Source organism: Ruditapes philippinarum, unplaced genomic scaffold (genome assembly GCF_026571515.1).
Source record: "Ruditapes philippinarum isolate M1 unplaced genomic scaffold, ASM2657151v2 ctg3013_1_1_1_1, whole genome shotgun sequence".
Classification (NCBI taxonomy): domain Eukaryota; kingdom Metazoa; phylum Mollusca; class Bivalvia; order Venerida; family Veneridae; genus Ruditapes; species Ruditapes philippinarum.
Genome location: NW_026866408.1, coordinates 53283 through 64592, shown reverse-complemented (window position 1 = coordinate 64592; position 11310 = coordinate 53283).

Sequence of the window (11310 nt, the reverse complement as noted above, 5' to 3'; positions counted from 1 at the left end):
TGATAATATATTTTGAAAGATAACAATATATCAGGTTCGCTAGAAACGCTTCAGTCTGGACCAAAATAGCTTCTCCGATTTGCAAATGGGTATATGCATGAGGTGAAGGTTGGTTCAAATCGTGATGTCAAGTTTATTCTAATCATGCAGCGTGCACTTGTAAAATAGGCTCCTGGCTTCCTGTTTAAAGCAGTTTGTCCTTTTTTGCACTGTTGTATTACCTCGCACAAACATGTCTACCCATTATTGGAAGCCGACTTTCTTTAGGTGATTCTTGATATCTTGCTATGTTTAAGCATTTAAAGGCAACTTTAAAAGATGCAGTCATCTGTGATCTATTTTGAGTATTTCTTTCGTGCAAGAAATCGAAACCCTTTGATATCAGTTGAACCAAGGAGAAATGAAAAAGAATGTTCGTTAAAAGCAAGATAACAGGAGCCAACCGTTTAACATAGGTTAAATGAATAACAATGTTGTCCTATGGCTAATTGTATTACTATATGTACACTGCATTCTATGCCTCATCACTTGCTCTTTCTGATATAATAAAGAGTACATGTATTAAGTATTAATAAAGATGTACTACAAAATTCTTGCTTCTTAAGAGAATGTGAGATAAACAAAATAGTTCAATAACTTATCACCATAATAACAACAGCAATAAATAATTTATGTGTAGATATTATCTATCTAGAAAAAAACGACGGAAAACATTTTATTTACAGTTTTATCTTTTCTTTAACGATCAATGATATTTAATGTAGCATGATAAGTTTATAGTTAAGGCACGGTTGAAATATAAGATCATGATACACGGAAATGATGTTTATCCGAGCAGAACACATAAAACGGAAATTTGAAATAAAATTTTTCGAGTTATTATAAGAGATAAGACATAAGAAAACTCCATTTATTTACATTATAAAATAAACATTTATAAATTCATAGGATACATTATAAAGTAAACATTTATAAATTCATGGGAACTGTGAAACAGCCTTTACATTTCGAGTTACAAATAAAAGGCCCATATTAATTGCAGTTGACAAGTGGTTCTAGCTTATTTGAATACTCTACAAAGTGGAGGTAATGCATTATAATTAGCAGTGGTCTATCTCAATCTTACCCTTCCAGGGGTGCAAATAGCACTGTCTTTTAGCTCCTTTTTTCGGGGAGTTGTCGATGGTTTACCTTTACGTTAAGGTCCATTTTGTCAAAAAACAATGAAAGCTATAAACTTTTTATTTGGTGTGCTTGTTAATTGTCACAAAAGTGCAGATAATCCAAAAATAAATTTATGCAAAGAAATACCCCTTTTTCAACTAAGTTTTTCCCTTGGTTAACTACTTTGTTAAAGTTCATTTTCTCTGACACTTTCAAAGTTATTCACTTCAAATTTAATATTATATAAAACTTGTTCACTATCAAATTTACAATGCGTCTGTAACATGCAGATAACCATGAAAGTCATTTTGCTAAATTATTATCTTTTATTTTTACTTACTAATATTTGCCTTGAAATATTTGTTGACTATAAAGGGTAGGTAAGTCTCCTTAGCTCTTGTGCAGAATTATGCTGAATTTCGTTAGCTGCTTTTGTTCAAGTCAATAGAAACCGTGACTTAAACTAGAAAAACTAAATGAAAATGAAAATTGTCAAAAATATCATTAAATCATAAAAGATGCCATAACTTAATACAAAAGTACACTTTCCATGCATCATTATATTTCACTGTAACAGTTGTAACCAATATTTAGGGGCATTTTCTTACAGAATTGTTTGACTGCAATGGTACGTATTTATTCTATGTTTTTCAATTTACGCACATCACGCTCTCACCCTTTTGCAATTTTGTTTGTAGAGTTTAAAGTATTAACAGGACTGCACTGTAAAGTCCCTGATTTTACAAGGATAAGCAAAATAGTTCTACAACTTATCAGCCAGCCATAAAACTGTTATCACATTACTATAGCCATTACTATAGCCAAGCAAGAATTATTATTATTTATGTAAAGATGGAATCTTTATTGAAAACAGATAATCATTTCATTACGAAAAACATTTTATTTTCTTACCCTTTTTCTCATTGAATAAAGAAATATAGATATTTTTTCCATGATTGAAATATGAGATATTGGTTTTTTATTATTGCCACACACTGGAATGATGTTTATCAGTTTAGAATATAAACAAAAAATCAGAATTTATTTTAGATATAAAGAGTCTTTCAGATTAAAACAAGAGCTGTCGGTAGGACAGCAACGCTCGACTATTCTTAGTGCCTGATGGTAAAAGAGCCTTGATAATGAAAATTTTTCTGAGTTAACAAAAGGTCAAATTATTTTCTTTAAATCCATGTTACAGTTAAAGAAGAGTATAAAATTTCAACTTGTTTCAAAGCCAGATGTCAATAGAATATGAAAATATCTAAGGTACGTGGTATGTAAACTTAAATGTAAATTCTAAGTCGAAAAAGGAGCATAATTATGTCAAAATGCTGGATACAGTTACCTACTCCTGTCTACAAGTTGGAATCATGATGGTGAACAAGTGTACAAAGTTTCAAAGCCATATGTCAATGGACTTTGAAAATATTTGAGATATAAAAAAACTTTAAAATAAATGGTTAAGCCGACGCCGACACCGACGCCGACGCTCGGGTGACTACAATAGCTCTACTTATTCTTATCGAATGGTCGAGCTAAAAAGGAAAAAGCAGTTCCCACATTTGTTAAATATACAGCATTGTGAACAATTCTTTCTTCTGGAAAAAAAGTTAAAATAATTTCAATGATAGACTGTTTTCGTACAATACACAGACCCTTAGATATTTAAGGGAAAATAAACAGCATTCGCCTTCTATATGCAACCTTTTTAGAGATGAATCGGCAGTTTTTGACATTTCTAAATAATAACTGTTTAAGTTAGAAACAGAAGAAAAAGTGGATCAAGATATAAATGAAATTCAAAAAGCAATCATCAAAATTTCATTTTTCTCTTTAAAAATCCATAACTTAAAATGAACCGTGGGAAGGAAAATCGTTAATGACACCAAAAATCTCCATGATGTGTGACTTAACATTATAATATTATAACAAACAAAAATAAAGATTTAGGGTGATTTCGAGTTATAAGCTGTTTAGCCTAAGGCGGTGCTTAAGAGCGTGCAGTTCATAACTAGGCTCTATCAAACCGTGCCATCTTTTGCGTGCGAACATACAACAATATCTGATTCTAAACGAAATCAATAACAATAAATAAATCAAGTATATTCGTTAATGTACTTTATAGAGTTAACAAATAATCGGTCACTATTTATCAGGGTAAAGCATTTACAATGAGGAGTTCCTTTTTGGATTGGTCAAAACAATTTATACATGTAAATCTTATTTTATGATACGGAATCTGATAACAATGTTGATAACAATGTTAGTCATCATATTAGATAAATTGTTTTTGTGAATATATTTTACAGTAAAATCCTAATATTTCCAGCTTAGAAAAAAACAAACAACAGCAACAAACAAACAAAACAAAAACAAAAAACAAAAAAACAACAAAAAAACAACAACAAATAAAGTTACCTATCTATTTTCACAAATGATGTCAACCTCCAACGTTTTGCGGAGTTAAAGTTATCAAGGAGTTTCAATGATTTCGTGTACATTTGTATTTTCTCCAAATAATTGCCGCGTTTAAAAACAATAATAAACGGCATAAATCAATAAAAACACATCGAGCAAACAACAAGTCCTTTCATCAAACTGTAAAGCATTTCACTTTATCTTATCGCGAACATTTTCAAGTTTTCAAGTTTTATTGAATATATATCCCAGTTTGCATTACAATACAAAAACATGAGACAAATACATTTGTATAATAATAAATAATAATAAACAGTCACGTGAACATGTGAGGGCAACACTGTATGAATATTTTACATGTAAAGATATATTTATTAGTTTAGACTTATCCATAATGACCTAATGTAATCTACAAGAAAAAAATAATCTTCCGAAATGAGTAATGCTTAACTGTGTCTGCTTGATTGTTATTGTTCGGTTGACAATTATCAAATTGATGTAATTTTTGATTGGTCAATATTTGCTGTCAATGACACGCGTTTTGTGTAAAAATCAGTGTTACCTGGTTACTGGGTCAGACAAATTGTGTCATAAAATTGCAAGAAAATCATTCAGGTTTAACGGATATTAGCACGAGGGCTAGACTTGTTTGTTTTGAGGAAAGTTGTGTTAATGCTATTTAATTAATCATATTTGTGCTTAGAAGAGAGAAATATTAGTTCTCAATGTGTGGTGACAAGAAAAGTGTACTTAGTGATGTGTTGACGAATAAAAATATATAAAAAATTCACATAATGTGATTCAAAATATGGATTTTATCAGACCTTTCCGTCAACATTTAATGGTAAGTGGCTATCATTTTTTATACAGTGTATAATTTCATCTAAGTTGTGATAATATGCATTTTTTAAAATTAGAGTTACCATTTTTTAATCTATACTTTTCAATTATGTAAACACCTGAAGGAAGCCGTGTATGGACCGGCTGTGTGCATTCCCTATAATAACATGCAATCCATGGAATAGCACGTCATTTAAGGAAATTCATAACAAAAAATGAATATTAAATGTTGTCATGTACCAGATACTCTATTCTGAAACGAAATGAATAGAGTTGTCATACATGCAGATAATAAACTATCCATATTCATAACAGTGTGCCTCATATATATTATTATTATTTTTTTATTGAATAGTTAGTCACTGACCTCTAAACTAGACTACTGTTGTAAAGAATGTTTATTAGATATCTATATTTTAACACATACATAATACATTTTGCAAGCATTAAAGAAAAATCAAGTTACATGCTGTTTTTTTCCAGACGGTAAATACATTTTCAACGATAAACTAAGTCAATAAAATGCTTTCGTAATAAAATTTCTTAAATTCTTCTCCAACTGTTTTAATGTGATCAAATATCAAATCAAATAATCTTCATGCATTTACATTGACATATCTAGATACTCTGAAGGAACGACCTGATTGTTGGTTCAAATCGTGATATAACGTCTATTTTATTAGTGTAGCATGCACTTGTGAAATGATGAATTACTTACTACATGTATACTGTACGCACTCACACACACGCACACATATTTTGACTCTTTGTTTCAAAAGAAATGTAAAAAATCACAACGCTTGGATGCTTTTGAATCATTAAAAAGATGAGTTTGTCAAACTATTTAGAAACCTTGAGTTAAATAAATATAGGCAATTTAAGATATGGTGCTTTGAAATTATGCATTCACAACGGTTCTGTCCATATAAAATTTACAATGAAAAACTAGAGGGTGTCATGACTTTAGGAGTAATGTTAAAGTTTGTTTCTCTTGAAAAATATGTTTATTGAAAAACAAAATAATGTTTTAACATTTTGTTTACTGCAGAAAAAAAATAATTAAAAAAAAAATAGATTTAAAAAGCAATTCTATCGGTAAACTTTCCGCATGGTGAGAGGTATGATAAACATAGAATTACTATTGAATTCTGAAGGATGCATACATAAGCAAGTTTTAATACAACCTGAGCAATTCAAATTGCTTTAATATAATCATTTCGGAAGTGCAAGTTTGCATTATTTAATCAGATAAGAACAATTCTTGTATTTAAACATCAGTTAAAGTCGACAGTCCACACCACACTTTAAACACACAAATTGATTAAATAACTAATATAACGTGTTTTGAGAATTTGTGATTTGCTAGCCGAGCAAATAAAACCTTATGGAAGATCTGATAGAAGTAAACATTATCTCATGAGAAACATATACCGTGTAACTTCTCTTTGTTATTTTCTATTCCATTTATTGGTAAAGATGCACTATGTAATCCCTGTTTATTACGAAAAAGAAAAAAAAAAACACGAAAATTAAGCAAAACAGTTCCACAACTTGACAGAAATTTATATGTTATATTACCACAATTGCCACAACTATTTGTATTTATCTTTGCAAAAAGTTAAGCATTTGATTATGACTTATATGTGTTCATAGTTTTATCATGATTGCAATATTATGTAATTAGGTATGATATATGAAAATACATTTAAACCATTGTTTTTGTTTATACACACTTATTATGATTTATAATAGATGTGTAACATATTACATGTAATAAAAACTCAAGTTATATTTATATCATAATGTATTATATCACTTTCTATCTTTAATGTAATGTTTAAAAGATAAAATAATAAAGTATGTTTGAGAATGACAGATATGTCTGCTTATGAAAAGGAATTATGGTATGTGTAATAAAATGACCCTCCACATTGGAGAATATATCAAGATAAAGTTTGAATTATGGATATATGATAAAAAAAAACCGTAAGATAGTAGATTTCTAACTTAATTTGTTAACTGTATTTGTTTATGTCAAATTAAGATCAATAGAACCTTTCTTTCAATGTTATTCTGGAATTTGCTACATTTGATGCATTATTGACGGATTTATGCAACTATGGAAAATATACATGTTAGTAGCCAAATAAATCAATATATTAATATTTGTTATCACAATCAGTTATTATTGTAATGTAGTTGGTCAAATAAGAGCTTTACAGGTTAACACTTAAAAAAATGAAAACAGCCCAATCTATTTCAGAATAAAAAAAACAAATATGTGTTGTAGTTTTAGGAAAACCTTATATCTATCAGCAATTCGTTTTGATGCGCCTTCGTGGTCAATTCTTATGCATCGAAACTCCGAACCGGTGTTAAATAGCCGAGAAACACCGCTAAGATCGATATTATTTCTAAAATATATTTTCAATACTTTGAAACAAAAATCTTACCCGTTTGCAAAACATTGAGATTTTATAAATGTCATAAACTAGTAACATCATGTTAAAATTTAATCTTTATTACAGATATAGCATATAAAATAAGTAACACACAGCTTGTATATCATTATTACTTTTTTTTCAAAATTGTCTAAAATATTCTGAAATCTAATCATAGGATAATGTTACAATCAAAGCATGTAATATAAGGTCAAAAAGATAAAGATTTGAGATATTAACGTCAGCAAAGATGATATAAAGAGCCCACACCAAATCATTAAGTAGTATAAAGAGGCATAAAATTGTAAAAAGAAGAAAAAACTTGAGTTTGTTTCTGACTTGATCACTTGTGTCATGGTAAAACGGTTGATTAAGTTAAGGACAAATTCTTTCAAATATGATTTTATCCAAAACTTTCATAATCTATGGTACCAAAAAGGTTTCATTAGTTTAATAATAAAAATGTATATATGTTATAGAATATGATATACTAGACGTAGTGTTTATCCTGTTTCAAAAGTTTTTCAATTCAAAGTTTATTAGTTAAATTACAAAACAAGTTAGTTCTGAACAATAAAACTTCTCTACTTTTAAATATTTCTAAGCTTCACAAGATAAATACTTCAATTCTCATAATATATGTTTTCAATAAATTGTTTTAAATTTCTCTTAAACTCGTACTCTGATTAATTTCCGAAAAGTCATATGTAACTCACTATATACCTGTACGAAAGGACCAAAAGGAAATCCAATCCATTTATAAAACCAAAAACATACAAAAATCAAAACCATAACAAAAACAAATTAATATGACGTACTTTCCATTAGCACCATCATAACAACTAGCAATAGCCCACAGATTATTTGTACTTACAGTTGAATGATTGGTGAACATAATTCACCACTTGATTTCTGCAGAAAGCAGTTTCTAAAGGTAATTCAATTCATAAAGGAAAACCAGACAAAGGTCAAACTAAATTAAAACAGAATCATGCTGCGAAGGTGTACTTTTAGCATTTTTTAAGAACCTCCAATATAAAGTTTGTACTCAGTGTATTTAAAATACTTATATCTATCAAAACTAATCGCTAGCTGATATATATTTATATCCAGTACAATATACCAAATTGCCAGAAGGTTTTTGATATTCCATAAAAAATTTGAATGTTGTCAGATGTTAACGCTGTTGATAATTAATCGACAATAAAATAGTGTGTTTTACACACTTTAAATATCCGAATCGTGAGAGGGAACAAGTTTATACAACATACAAACTCTTGTAATAATGCAATAAATACTATTTCCTACGGCGATATATTGTATAGTGCATAGTATGATGTGAGCTACTCTTTCATTAAAGTCAAGATATGTTAGTGCAGAACTAGATCAAACATTCCTTGTATTTTGCATGCCATTCATCATTGGTAAAATTTTTCATGTTGTGAATGAAACAGATAAAGCTTATGATAGAATCTCCCAAATGTGCACTTTAAGGAACTGTAAAAATTACAACATAGGTCACTTGTAAGTCTTAAAGGACACCTGTATGCAAAATGTAAACAAAGTTTACCGTATGTTTACAAGTTATGGGCATTTTATAAATTAAAGCTTGGTTATTAGAAGGGCCTTTTTTTTAGAAAATCATCTATTATAATATCCTTATGAAAAATGTTTTCCCATTTAATTTTGTTATGAAACAAAAACATAACATTTAGCTAAAAATCAACAAATAAAAAATTATTGTTTCTACTCAAAATTTATGATATATTTATAAAAATGTTACCCTACCCCACCCATTGTTAACACTTGTTGGACAATTTTCCTACTTAGATAGCCTAATTTAAAAACAATCCGTAGTAAACGTAAAAAGGGCAATCCATATGTTATAGTATAGCTATACCTATTTAAAATGAAGTATTTCAACATCTCTCACAATGACGTCTAATGTCATTGATCTATAATAGAAAAGTAAACTTAATTCAATCTTTATTTAAACAAGTTTAATTGATAAATAGACGATTGTTTTATTTCGGTTAAGTATTGTATGACAAATTCAAACATGTCAATCAATTTAAAATCAAACAAAAAATATTGTTTCCTTTTCAAGCTTTACATGATATCAAGCTATATCTTATGAAATATTTTTGTTAAATTTATCATCAGGTAAATTATAGTACTTACATATATTCATACATATGATAAAGATGTCAAATGAATTGTCCATTTCATTCCAAATGGAATTGGAAAACAATTTTTACTAACATTTGTGATTACACGCACTGCTTTTATGACATAATGGACTGAGAAATTGTCCACAAAAACTTAATTATCCAAATCATTTTACAAACTTTTCAATCCAGGAACATATGTAAGGTCAATGCCTGAAAAGTCACCAAATAATTCAAACAGACACTATAGTACAACAAACAATCGTTGAAAAATACGCTATTGTTTAAGCGAAATTGATAGATAGAGTTTCAGTCTGTATACAATCTGGTTATTAAATTGTAAAATACAATGATAAACACAACACAACACAACAAACAGAGACACAAAATCCTTAAAGAATAACACGTTTACATATATGACATTGATATAAATCATATCAATTTGATGATATTAGCCAAAGGATACTGTCAACGAAGTCAAGCACAATGATAACACAGATACAAAATATGTTTCGTTTGAACTACCTTATCAGACTAATCTTTAGAATATATTACGAGGGATGTTCAATAACGAATGCCTCTGGGTCAATTAACAAACAGTGCCAAAATAATTATCTCAATCCTTCAAAATATTCACCACCATGTGAAATACAAAGGTTTAGTCTTTTTATCTATATTTTTTTAATAATCTTTTCGTACTCTGATTAATTTCCGAAAAGTCATATGTAACTCACTATATACCTGTACGAAAGGACCAAAAGGAAATCCAATCCATTTATAAAACCAAAAACATACAAAAATCAAAACCATAACAAAAACAAATTAATATGACGTACTTTCCATTAGCACCATCATAACAACTAGTCATAGCCAACAGATTATTTGTACTTACAGTTGAATGATTGGTGAACATAATTCACCACTTGATTTCTGCAGAAAGCAGTTTCTAAAGGTAATTCAATTCATAAAGGAAAACCAGACAAAGGTCAAACTAAATTAAAACAGAATCATGCTGCGAAGGTGTACTTTTAGCATTTTTAAGAACCTCCAATATAAAGTTTGTACTCAGTGTATTTAAAATACTTATATCTATCAAAACTAATCGCTAGCTGATATATTTATATCCAGTACAATATACCAAATTGCCAGAAGGTTTTTGATATTCCATAAAAAATTTGAATGTTGTCAGATGTTAACGCTGTTGATAATTAATCGACAATAAAATAGTGTGTTTTACACACTTTAAATATCCGAATCGTGAGAGGGAACAAGTTTATACAACATACAAACTCTTGTAATAATGCAATAAATACTATTTCCTACGGCGATATATTGTATAGTGCATAGTATGATGTGAGCTACTCTTTCATTAAAGTCAAGATATGTTAGTGCAGAACTAGATCAAACATTCCTTGTATTTTGCATGCCATTCATCATTGGTAAAATTTTTCATGTTGTGAATGAAACAGATAAAGCTTATGATAGAATCTCCCAAATGTGCACTTTAAGGAACTGTAAAAATTACAACATAGGTCACTTGTAAGTCTTAAAGGACACCTGTATGCAAAATGTAAACAAAGTTTACCGTATGTTTACAAGTTATGGGCATTTTTATAAATTAAAGCTTGGTTATTAGAAGGGCCTTTTTTTAGAAATCATCTATTATAATATCCTTATGAAAAATGTTTTCCCATTTAATTTTGTTATGAAACAAAAACATAACATTTAGCTAAAAATCAACAAATAAAAAATTATTGTTTCTACTCAAAATTTATGATATATTTATAAAAATGTTACCCTACCCCACCCATTGTTAACACTTGTTGGACAATTTTCCTACTTAGATAGCCTAATTTAAAAACAATCCGTAGTAAACGTAAAAAGGGCAATCCATATGTTATAGTATAGCTATACCTATTTAAAATGAAGTATTTCAACATCTCTCACAATGACGTCTAATGTCATTGATCTATAATAGAAAAGTAAACTTAATTCAATCTTTATTTAAACAAGTTTAATTGATAAATAGACGATTGTTTTATTTCGGTTAAGTATTGTATGACAAATTCAAACATGTCAATCAATTTAAAATCAAACAAAAAATATTGTTTCCTTTTCAAGCTTTACATGATATCAAGCTATATCTTATGAAATATTTTTGTTAAATTTATCATCAGGTAAATTATAGTACTTACATATATTCATACATATGATAAAGATGTCAAATGAATTGTCCATTTCATTCCAAATGGAATTGGAAAACAATTTTTACTAAC